Source organism: Molothrus aeneus, chromosome 10 (assembly GCF_037042795.1).
Source record: "Molothrus aeneus isolate 106 chromosome 10, BPBGC_Maene_1.0, whole genome shotgun sequence".
Classification (NCBI taxonomy): domain Eukaryota; kingdom Metazoa; phylum Chordata; class Aves; order Passeriformes; family Icteridae; genus Molothrus; species Molothrus aeneus.
This window is the reverse complement of record NC_089655.1, coordinates 15,240,241-15,250,439: the sequence shown is the minus strand read 5'-3', so window position 1 is coordinate 15,250,439 and position 10,199 is coordinate 15,240,241.

The following is a 10,199-nucleotide window of genomic DNA, read 5'->3' as shown; positions in this document are numbered from 1 at the left end:
AAATCCTTGGCAAGAAACCTTAGCCAGCCTTGGCATGCAAACCTGCCTCACGCTGGCATTAACAAGCCTCTTATTTAAATGTTGATGAGCTCTTTGCTGCCAGTTAGCAACGGGAAATGCAGTCTGTGTGTTAAATGAGAGCTGGGAATGACTTCCAAATACCAAAATGTTTGTTAAACTCGCAGCCCACCTCTTCCCTCCTTGGGAGTGGGAAGCTTCCCAGCAAGTTGGCCCCATTTTGCACAGAAACTGCCAGGGAGGATCAGACCACGCATCCCTCTGCTTCTGTGGCCCACGTGGGACCAGCGCCAGGAGCACAGCTTCCCAGGGCACCCTGTGTACCCCTGGTGTGGCCATCTGCCCCAGGGGACCCTTTCCTGACCCCGTTAATTAGATATATTCTCAGGCATTGAAGACAGGCTCCCCCTGCCATTGTGCTCATTTGGGGTTAAGTGATTGCTTTTAACCTCTCTCAATACACAGGGAGCTGATGGCTGTTCCTGTACTGACAGTTGAAGAATTGCCCCCCCCGCCCCCACAAAAACCTTTCTGGACCCCTTTGGTTCACTGCAGGGCTTTATAGAAATGCATTCCACAAGCTGATTGTGATATTATGTTTATTGATGTCTCATATCAGCTAGATAGGCACCCCCTAAAATTCAGCCAGAGACCCCAAGAGCAAGTTCTGTTTTCTTGCCATCCCATGGAGACCAAACACCTTGTTGCTTCTAAATGAGGAATATCGTTTGTGATGGGGGCTCTTCTGTCCTTCTGGGACTCTTCCCTTTTATGGTGAGTCAAAGGATGAGATTCAAATACTAAATGCCAGGCAAGGGAGTCTCCCTGTATCCTTGTGTTACCTTTGCTGCCTTCTGAAATCAACATGTTCCCCAGCCAGGGAACGTGTAAATTCTTTTGGCTACCACTCACTTTTGGATGGATCCCAACTGTGCATATACACAATGGTCGGTTTCCTCGGTGTTTGAATGAACCAGAAAGGCTTTGTCTGCTATGGATGGGTGCTTTCAATCCCATTTATGGTACATTATATCAGCCTGAAATAGCATCTGTGAGGTCCTTCAGCTGAACCACCATCAGATTTACAGCCACCGCAGAGGAGTTAGCAGGCTGGCTCCAGAGAGCTATGAGCACTAACCATGCTCTCCTGAAATATTTGCTTTCTCTGCAAAGCTGACCTGAGGAAGAATCTGTTGTTCATTTGAAGATCTCAGTTTGTTCATTTATTCAGAGAACATCTTCACTCTAGAATGGAGAGATGAGCTTCAGAGCTGAGAGCCAAAGCCATGATTCTTGTTATTGCAGAGCTGGTGACAGCTGTACAGACAGGGAACTTCCCATGGTATATCCACACATCTGCAAGGTAAAACATGGGGATTGGAGTTTTTTGCTCATCATGGGATGAGCAAGGCAGCTCAATCTTCCTCTCAAACCTCTGCCCAGAGTATGCCCAGGACCTCATCTGAAACTCAGCAGAGAGAACAGCAAATGCATGCACAGACAAGTTCTCAGAGCTTAGTCTTTCTGCTGCTTTGAAGAACACTTAAAGCACCTTGGCAAGGCTGCACCAGCAGGGCCAAAATAGGATGCACCAAAAATCTACCTCAGGAGTAGATTTTTGGTCACTTCCAATCTGTTGCTTACCTCTGCTCTAATGCAGGCCAAACTCAGGAATTATCCCAACTACTGCCCTCACTGGAAACATCTGGGGAATGGCTGTTTTTTCTCAGTTGCCCTGGGGAAGTTCAGGATGCCAGCTGAGACTGGGGAGGTTTTGCTTGACGCTCTGCAGACATGGCCAGTGACATGCCTCAGATGCTCCCTGTCTAAGCAGGCAGGACAAATGAAGAGCAGGCAGTGCTGCCAACTCAAGCTGCCAGTGCCCTGTGTTTATGTGAAATTCTTGGCTTTCATTTAAAATAATAATAATAATAATAATAAAAAAATCTGACCTGCTTGGTTGGAAATATGATCCATAAAGAGTCAGAAACCACAAGGCCACTCAAAAAGGCACGTAATTCATACATACATGCTTATAGCTCTGGATTTTTAAGCCAAAATCATGGTTTTTGGAGGCCCAAATCAAGACTTATGAATTCCTAGAGGCTGACAGCACCAAGTGGGGAAAGGGCAAAATTAGCCCATGGTAAAAAAAAAAAAGAATTGCCAAAGGTATGACGGCAGGTCAGTGGGAGAGCCAAGCCTCTTACCACCTCCTCCTCGCCCTGTGGACCAGCCACACTGCCCAGCCTCCTGCCCCAGACTCCTTAAACCAATCCTGACTATTTTAGTCTTATGTTTCCATTTTCCTTTTGATGCTCTTATTTTCAGCAACACATAGATCTTGCAGCCTCCTGCTGCTCCCCACAGGATGTTACTCCATCTCTGGGGCTCACAGCCATGGTACAGTGTGCTGATGGCAGCTGTGGGAGTTTGCAATAGCGTAACATTTGCATGCCATGAATATGCAGTTCTGAGCATGGCCCAGTTCTCCATGCAGCTAAACTGTGCATGTTTGCCAGGGACAGCAGCATCCTGCATGTGTCTAGATCCCAGGAGACACCAGTTCCTGGAGTCTTGGATGGCATTTCTGTGTACATTTAGCTGTTTATAATCACAAACACCTGGATAACCAGCTTCATGTTCAGTACCCTGGGAAATCTGGGTTTGCTTTTAATCCCAGCAGAAATCAGGGTCTCCTGGTTGAGCAGCAATCATCCCTACCTGAGCTTTTTCCAGGATCTGATTTCTGCCTACGAGCAAAGCGCAGAAACCTCCTGGCACACAGCACAGCCCTGGACAAGGGCACAGCCTGCCAGTGGCTCCTCTCCCTGTCACACTGACTTCTAATTTCTGTTTACACCAGCACAATGTCAAACATCACAGCAGCAGCTCTGGCGGAAGGTGAATCTGTTAGAACAGAGGTGTCGCTTCCTCTGCTGAGGCCTCTCTAATAACGCCAAGATGCTTTTCTAACTAATTAATTACAGGGCTTTGGCTGAGTTGCTTTAATGATTCCCATCTTCCTGCTGCTGCTCTGCAATCAGCAGTACTTGCAGTGCTGTGCAGAGCAACATTGATGCCATCAGAGCAGACGGATGAGCGATATGAGGCAGGGGGGCTGGTCTTTTAAGCCAGATGTACTCTGAGATGCTTGACTTTCTGCTCCCTGATGTACTTTCCTGGACAAGAGGATAAAGATGTGGTAAGCAGGTAGCTCTAGCAGGCCTTTAACCCTGAACAGGATTGCTGTCTCTAGGGAAGAGCTTATGCAAAGTGTTAATAGTTCTCACATTCTCATTAAAAAGCCACAAAATCTCAAGATCCAGCTTGCATGTGCATTCAATTGACTTGGTGGATCAGAAAACATTGAAGCTGCAGTCTGGAAACTCTGCTCCTGGACCTTGAATATGGAGATTGGCTATAGATGGAATGGCTTGCTCCAGCCCACCTATGATTTATGCTCTGGTAGCACAGAGTTGTAGTGCATGGCCTCCCCTGTTTGTACAAATCACAAACTTGGGTCCAAATACTTTTAGAGTCAGGAGACAAAGATTGTGGCATAACTTGACCAGGCTACACCAGAAATGTTGCATTATAGCATGACTGTGTGCAGGTGCTGCTGCCACTCACTGCTCACTTCATTCATCACCTCTCCACGCTGCAGGAGCAGCCCCCTGCCCCAGGCTTGCCCGGCACCTCCCTGCAATGGTGATGGCAATTCCTCACCTCAAAAAATACGGTAAGCAGAGTAGGAAATGAAAGGCAGCAAGGGAAGGCAGCTGGGAGAGCAGCAAGTCTGCACAAAGGCAGCAACCTCAGGAGTCAGCTCCTGGATGTCTGTGGGTCACTGCAGAGCAAGGTGTCAGGAGGAGTTTGAAGGCACACTTGTGTCCTGAAAAGCCCATTCCAGGGGTATGCACAAAGAAATATTAAGGTGTTATTCTGAGATGTGTGGGATGGACTAGGTACTTTAAAAGAAATTTGGGGTTGTTTTTTTCCCTAGATTTCTTTTTTATTATTTTTCAGTTCTTCTAAATGTCTGTATAGGTATTCCTATTTCAGTCTCTGGGTCATGAGCCAAACAGAGGTGATGAGATGAAGTTCTGTGAGTTCTATAATTAACAGATGGTCCCTTGAGCAGCAGAAGTGATCAAGCCTGCTTTCCTATGGATCTATGCCATATGTGGATTCTTTTCTAAGAAGGAGGGAATTCTTTCTCCAGTCTTTTGCTTACAAAAGGCCTTATTGAGGTAATTTACTTTGACAAAACACTTGCTGGAATCTAGTATCTCTAAGATTTTTCCACTCCCTTTCTTCCCCTACAGTCTGAGGGAGTGAAATTGATGAGGGAGTCCTGGAATTATCAGAGGATGGGAAAGATGGATGGTAAGCATAAGCTGGCAAACAGATGAAAGCAGATGCCATAATGTATAATAAAAAACCTCTTGGAAGGGATTGTGTGTATATCTGAAAGGAAATAAATTAAGGTTAGAGACCCATTCTCCATTATTTCTTCCTGGGGCACCTAAAACCTCAAAGAAGTGACACACTGGTCTCCAGCATACCAGCTCACCAGCTGAAACTGCTGCACATGGTGCAGCTCTTCCAAATACACTCCTTTAGCCAAATCTCCAAAGAGTCCCCCCTTTGCCACAGCTTCTATGCCAAGTAGAAATTCAAACACAAAGTGCTGTGACCTTCCTCTCAGTGTAATTGAAAAATATTAGCAGTGCCTTTGTACTGGCTTGAAGCTTTTGTGCTGAATTTGCATCTAATGAGAAGGGACCTTTTAAGGAGCAAATAAATAAATAAATGGAGGAAACCTTCTCTTTGAGCTAATTTTAGGCACATCCATGCTGACAGCTGCTCTTCCCTGATATATCTCTGCCACATCCTGGAGCAGCCAGGGGGACTAAGCTCTGTTCATGCCACTGCAGCTGAGAAAAGGCCTTTGTTTGTTTTGTTTTCAAGGACTGATGGTAGCTGGCTTTCCAGAGTGTCCCTTCATCCTGGTTTCCATTATGACCCAGGTGGGAACAAGGGATCGTGGCACTTGGATGGGTGTCCAAGCCCTACACAAGGCAACAAGGGGTGGCAATTGCTGGGCACAGGGCATGAGACCAAGGTCTGCCCTTGGTGGCCTTTTCTCCTGTTGCTGACTGGGGAAGAAGTCCCAGAGCACCAAGACATGAGGCCTGGAGATATCCCAAACATCCAGTCTGGGGGTCAGCCTGGGGGACAGGGCCCCTGGGGGGCTGCAGGTGTGCAAGAGACCTGTCTAGGGAGGGTAGTGAGGCTGGACTTGCTCCTCTGAGGCTCATTTCAGCTGTCAATGACTTGACAGAACTGTTCATACTTCTGGTGAGGTGGAGAAGGGTAGGAAAGGCTTCTTCCTCCTCTGGGTGTGAACTAAGCCAAAATCTACACCTTGCACTGCTTTCTCCAGGCTAACCCTTGCATCTCTCCTCAGTCCATCTCCCAAGATATATGGATGGATAAAACTGAGATGACCATGGAGGGAAAAGTCCCAGTCCATGTCTGCTTTGAGAGTAAAAGGCAACAGGGCACAGATATTGCTCTTTCCTCTTCACCTGTAGCTTTCTTTTTTTTTTTTTCTGCTCAAATTAGAAACTCAGGACTTGTCTAGCTTGGATGATTGTTTCATTTCCTCGTTGAAAAGGTGATTACCCCTTTAGTTCTCATAATTACCTAATCAGCAAAAATCAAATCAATCAATGTTAATTTCAACCCTAATAAATATTCTCTGCTATTCTATACATTTATGTATATCTCACAACTCATCCTAATTTCAAGGAAAATATGATTTCACAAGTCAGCCCAATGTGCTCAGCACCAGGCTCAGCAGTGTGCCACACATCCTGTGAACACACAGGGAGAGGTCAGCATGTGACAGAGAGGAGCTGAACAAACACATCTGGAAATTGGGATGGGAAAGGCCAATGCATAAGAGTTCACCTGGTCCATACCCTACCACAACATCGAATCAGCTGGACCCAAGCTAGCTCAGACAGATGTTTGCCTCTATCCTGTTCCTGAAAGCATTTGAGTATACAGACCTCACAGACCCCCTAGGCAATGATTTCAGTGCTTAACTGTGTTTGTTATTTAAAACAGTTAGAGATGGGCCAAAGTTAAATCCCCCTTGCTGCACTTTCAGCTTACTGTTTTCTGCCCTGCCCACACTGGACTAATGAGCTGTGCTCAACTTGGGTTACTTCTCCCTGAGGCAGGTGGATCTGGGGGTGATGTTAAAAGGTGAGGAATTGAGCCTGGACTGGCTGTAGTTTGCATTAAAAACTGCCTGATGGTTTCTGTGAGTTGGTAAATTCAAGAGCCAATTGAGACAGAAATTAGGTCTTTGCTGGCCTCCTGAAACAGCAAAAAGTCTCAGCTTTTGGGATGAGCTTCCTTACTCATGTCCCTACTTCCGTACTACAAGTGACATGGAGGGCCCAGCTAGTGCATGCCTGGCTCACCCTGCCCCACAAATAGGACTGGAACATTTTATGTGTGTTGGCCTTGATGCTTGTTTACTGCCATGATTTCTACTCCAGCACAGATCTGTGGGGAAAGGGAAGGGTGGAAAAAAAGCATTGTGAACTTAACAGTCACCTACTGCTATTATTTACCCTGATAAGAGCTCAAACACTTCTTGCATGGGTAATAGAAAAACCATAATTGTCCCAACCCAAGTCTTCTTAGCATTGTACCAGACGCTGAGATGCCTCTGGCAGGTTTTTCCCCATTTGCACATCTGTGCCCTCCTTGCTGGCTGGGCATTGTTGACTTGTAGCAGCTCTGCTGGGCAGTTGAATATCAGGGGTGTGGGGCCAGGACCATCACTGCAGGCTGGGTTTGTGCAGCATCAAGCACAGTGTGTGAGGTGGGCTCATCTCCATACTGGGCATCTGCTGGGGAAGGACAGGAGCCACATAAAGAGGATTGGGATGACTTTGCTGGAAAATTGAGACTTGGGGTATGCCTGGTGTATGCCTCTACCCAGCTCCTCCTGGGGAGGAAGGGCTCCTTCCTTCCTCAACCTCTGCCCTCCTCCCTACTGTCCTACATCACGGGACTGTGTCTGAACCTTCTCATCCTTTGGAGAGGCTGACATGTGGCTTAGAAGTCAGGAGGGTTGCATGTTTGTGGTTAGCCAAGGCTTGTGTTTCAAAGGATGCTTTGGCCCCTGATGACTTTCTGTCTGTGGGGCTGGCCTCGAGGACAGATGCTCAGCAGTGAAGTGATGCAGTGCCAGATTTTTAGATGCTGGCATTCATTGTGGTTTTTGAGGAACCTCTTCTCCATAAAAACACTCTTCTTTTTTTTCCAGGACTTTCCTGAGCACCTCCTGGTACAGGTAAACCCAACTCATCTCTTCTTTAGGCTGCACATAGTGAAAAATCCTCCTAAAGCCATGTCTGTCTGGCAAATGCAGTGAGCAACCATGGCCTCCCAGCATCCAACCCCCACGTGGCAGATGGAGCTGAGCAAGAAGCAGTTTTGTGCTGGTTTGTGTCTTTCAAGGAAATAATTCCTGAAGATGAGGGAGGGCTCTGCTCCAGGGAGATAAGCAGTCCTATTGAGGCAGACCTCTGGTGTTTCTTCTCTTCCCATTTCACAAGGCAGCATCCTGAGGGATGGCACAAAGGGGTCTCTCCAGCCTGTGGAGCAGGGTGGGAGCCCTGAGGTGCTGCCTGGAAGCCTGGCTCCATCCAACCATCTCTGAAGGGGGGAGCAGATCCTCAGCCTGGTGCATGACCTGGTGCAGTGCTGGGGAACAACCCTTTCTCTCAGCTCTGGGAGCCAGCCCTGCCTGACTGTGCTTGCAGGCTGGCATGGGCCAGGCTGTGGGGTATCTCAGGTCCTGTGAGCAGGCTCTGACACCTTGTGTGAGTCAGCCCCCTGAGCTCTCCCCAGGCCTCCTGCTTTGCTCAGTGGGGTCCCACCTTCATGCACTGCTCCTGAGCTTGCCCACACCCCTCGGTCAGAGGTGACTCTCAAGGCTCATTTCCCAGCACATCTCCTTGCACGAGGGCTATGCCAGGAGGCTCAGGCAGGCAATGGCCAGCAGCAGGAGAGGGGACCCCACACACCCTGTGCCCCAGAGGCCAGGCTGGACCAAGAAAGACAAAGTGGGAGCAGGCAGATATGGCAGAACAGCAGAGGGAATGGGCTGGAACTGGGACCATGGCTATGTCCCAGCAGGAGTGGAACTGGATGAGCTCCTGCATCAGTGTAGGGCTCAAGCAGAGGTGCCCACAGCTGGGGTGTCTATGAGCAATATGCTCAGACCATGTGGAGCTGACACAAGTGTAGGAGGTGGGAGGGAAAGAAACCCCAAACCTGGAAAAGGTTTGGGCTGAGAACTGGCATGACCATGTGCCAGAAACTGTGCCCTGAGTGGAGAAAGGCTTGTGGCACATCATCAGAATGGTGCAGCAGCCCAGGGCACGATGGGTCTGCAGGTCTGGCTGGAGGGGTTTTAAAGCAGCTCTGAAGAGAAGGTTCCCAAATGTCCAGAGCTGAATTAGTAGGAGATAATGCACCTAGGTAGCATGGGAAAACTGTAACAGAGATGCCAGCCTGGGAGAAGAGGGATTGCAAGAGTTCCTCTCAGGTCAGGACCCCAAGATTCATTGTCAACACTGTCAACATTGTGAGGGTCTCTGGTTCAAAGAAACAACTAGAAAACAATGTGGTTTTAATCAGAAACGTGGCACATGAAGCCTGTGAGGAAAGGTTTACAAGGGCCAAGGGCATTGTAGTGCATATTATGGCCACGGAATCTCCTCAGAGCGACAGGGGAAGATCCCAGCATGGCTCGGGAGAGGACACCAGACTGGTCACTGGGGAAAGGCTTGAGGGCATGAGTGGAGTGCGGGATCCAGTTGGTTTCTAACAATGGCAAGCACCAGCTACCAACCAGTTTGGCAGCTCAGCCCCTCTGCAAGCCACAAGTTCAACCACAGCCAGGAGAGCCTTCCCCATGGACTGACCTTGCTTCCTTTACTGCGAAAGTGTCGGGATCTGGAGCAGCCAGGCTTGCCAAGCACAGTGCCTGAGCAGCATCATGTGCTCCGGGTGCAAAAAGATACATAAAACACCATGCAGGAACTTCATCCTCTTCAATCCCCCCATTCCCCATTTTCCTGTCTAAGCCCCTGTCCCTCTTGGGATCCTGGACTGTCATTCAGGAAAGCAGCCCCAGTTCCCCAGCAGTATTTGTCCTGGGCACAAGGGCATCAGAAGCAGAGCCTGACTGTCAGCAGATCCAGGAAGCACAGGCCTGCATAGTCCCTAGGGGGGAATTATTTGCTGATTGCATCTGTTTCCCAGAAGCATCACTCCAATTCATCCCGGGATTCACGTTTTATCCAGCAAATAAGCACCTTGGGAGCTTCATTTCCATCTTAGCTGTTAAATTTAGAAGTGGTGTTTCCCCTTCTCCCACCCTCTCCTGCCCCCTCCCCAACGGCTCTCATATCTCCCCTCCAGCCCCCACCCTCACCTCCAGCTCTCCCTCTTTGTCGCATTACATAGTAATCTGAGATGCATTGGCCGAGCTCCAGGGAACAGAATGTACTTGGCAGGGAGACGGGTCTTGATGTCTGCAAAATGTCGGGAAATGCAGCCAAGAGCTGCTAACTGGGTCATTAACCTCTAGAAGAAGAGCAAGTTGTGGAGCTGTGCTCTGTCTCCCTTCATCTCGCCAATAAAAATGTCCCAGCAATGAGAGAGGGAAGAAGAGGTTTACAGCTTTAAGTCCTAAGCAGTCAACGCAACCACCCCTCCCTGACCCCCCTTCTCCTTTCCCTCTCCCCCAGCGCAGTGTTAAAGCTCGTAAGTGGCCTTTTAAAAACCCAGCGGTCCCCAAACAGCTGTCCTTTGGTGCTTGTAAAGAGGCTACTGGAGCAAACCAGTCTCTTCCAGCGATGTGCTGCTCCTGCCGTTCATGGTTTGAGGGGCTCCAAGGAAGGGCTTTTTCCTGGGTTGCAGCCCCATTGCAACCCTTGTGCAAGCTGGGACCAGGTGCTGCCATTGCCCCACGCTCCTGTGTACCCCTCTTTGCCACCCCCAGCTGCACATGGTATTTTTGGCCGCCCTGTCAGCATGAGCTGCCTGCCTGCATTGGAGCTGCAGGTTGCAGGCAGAGCTGG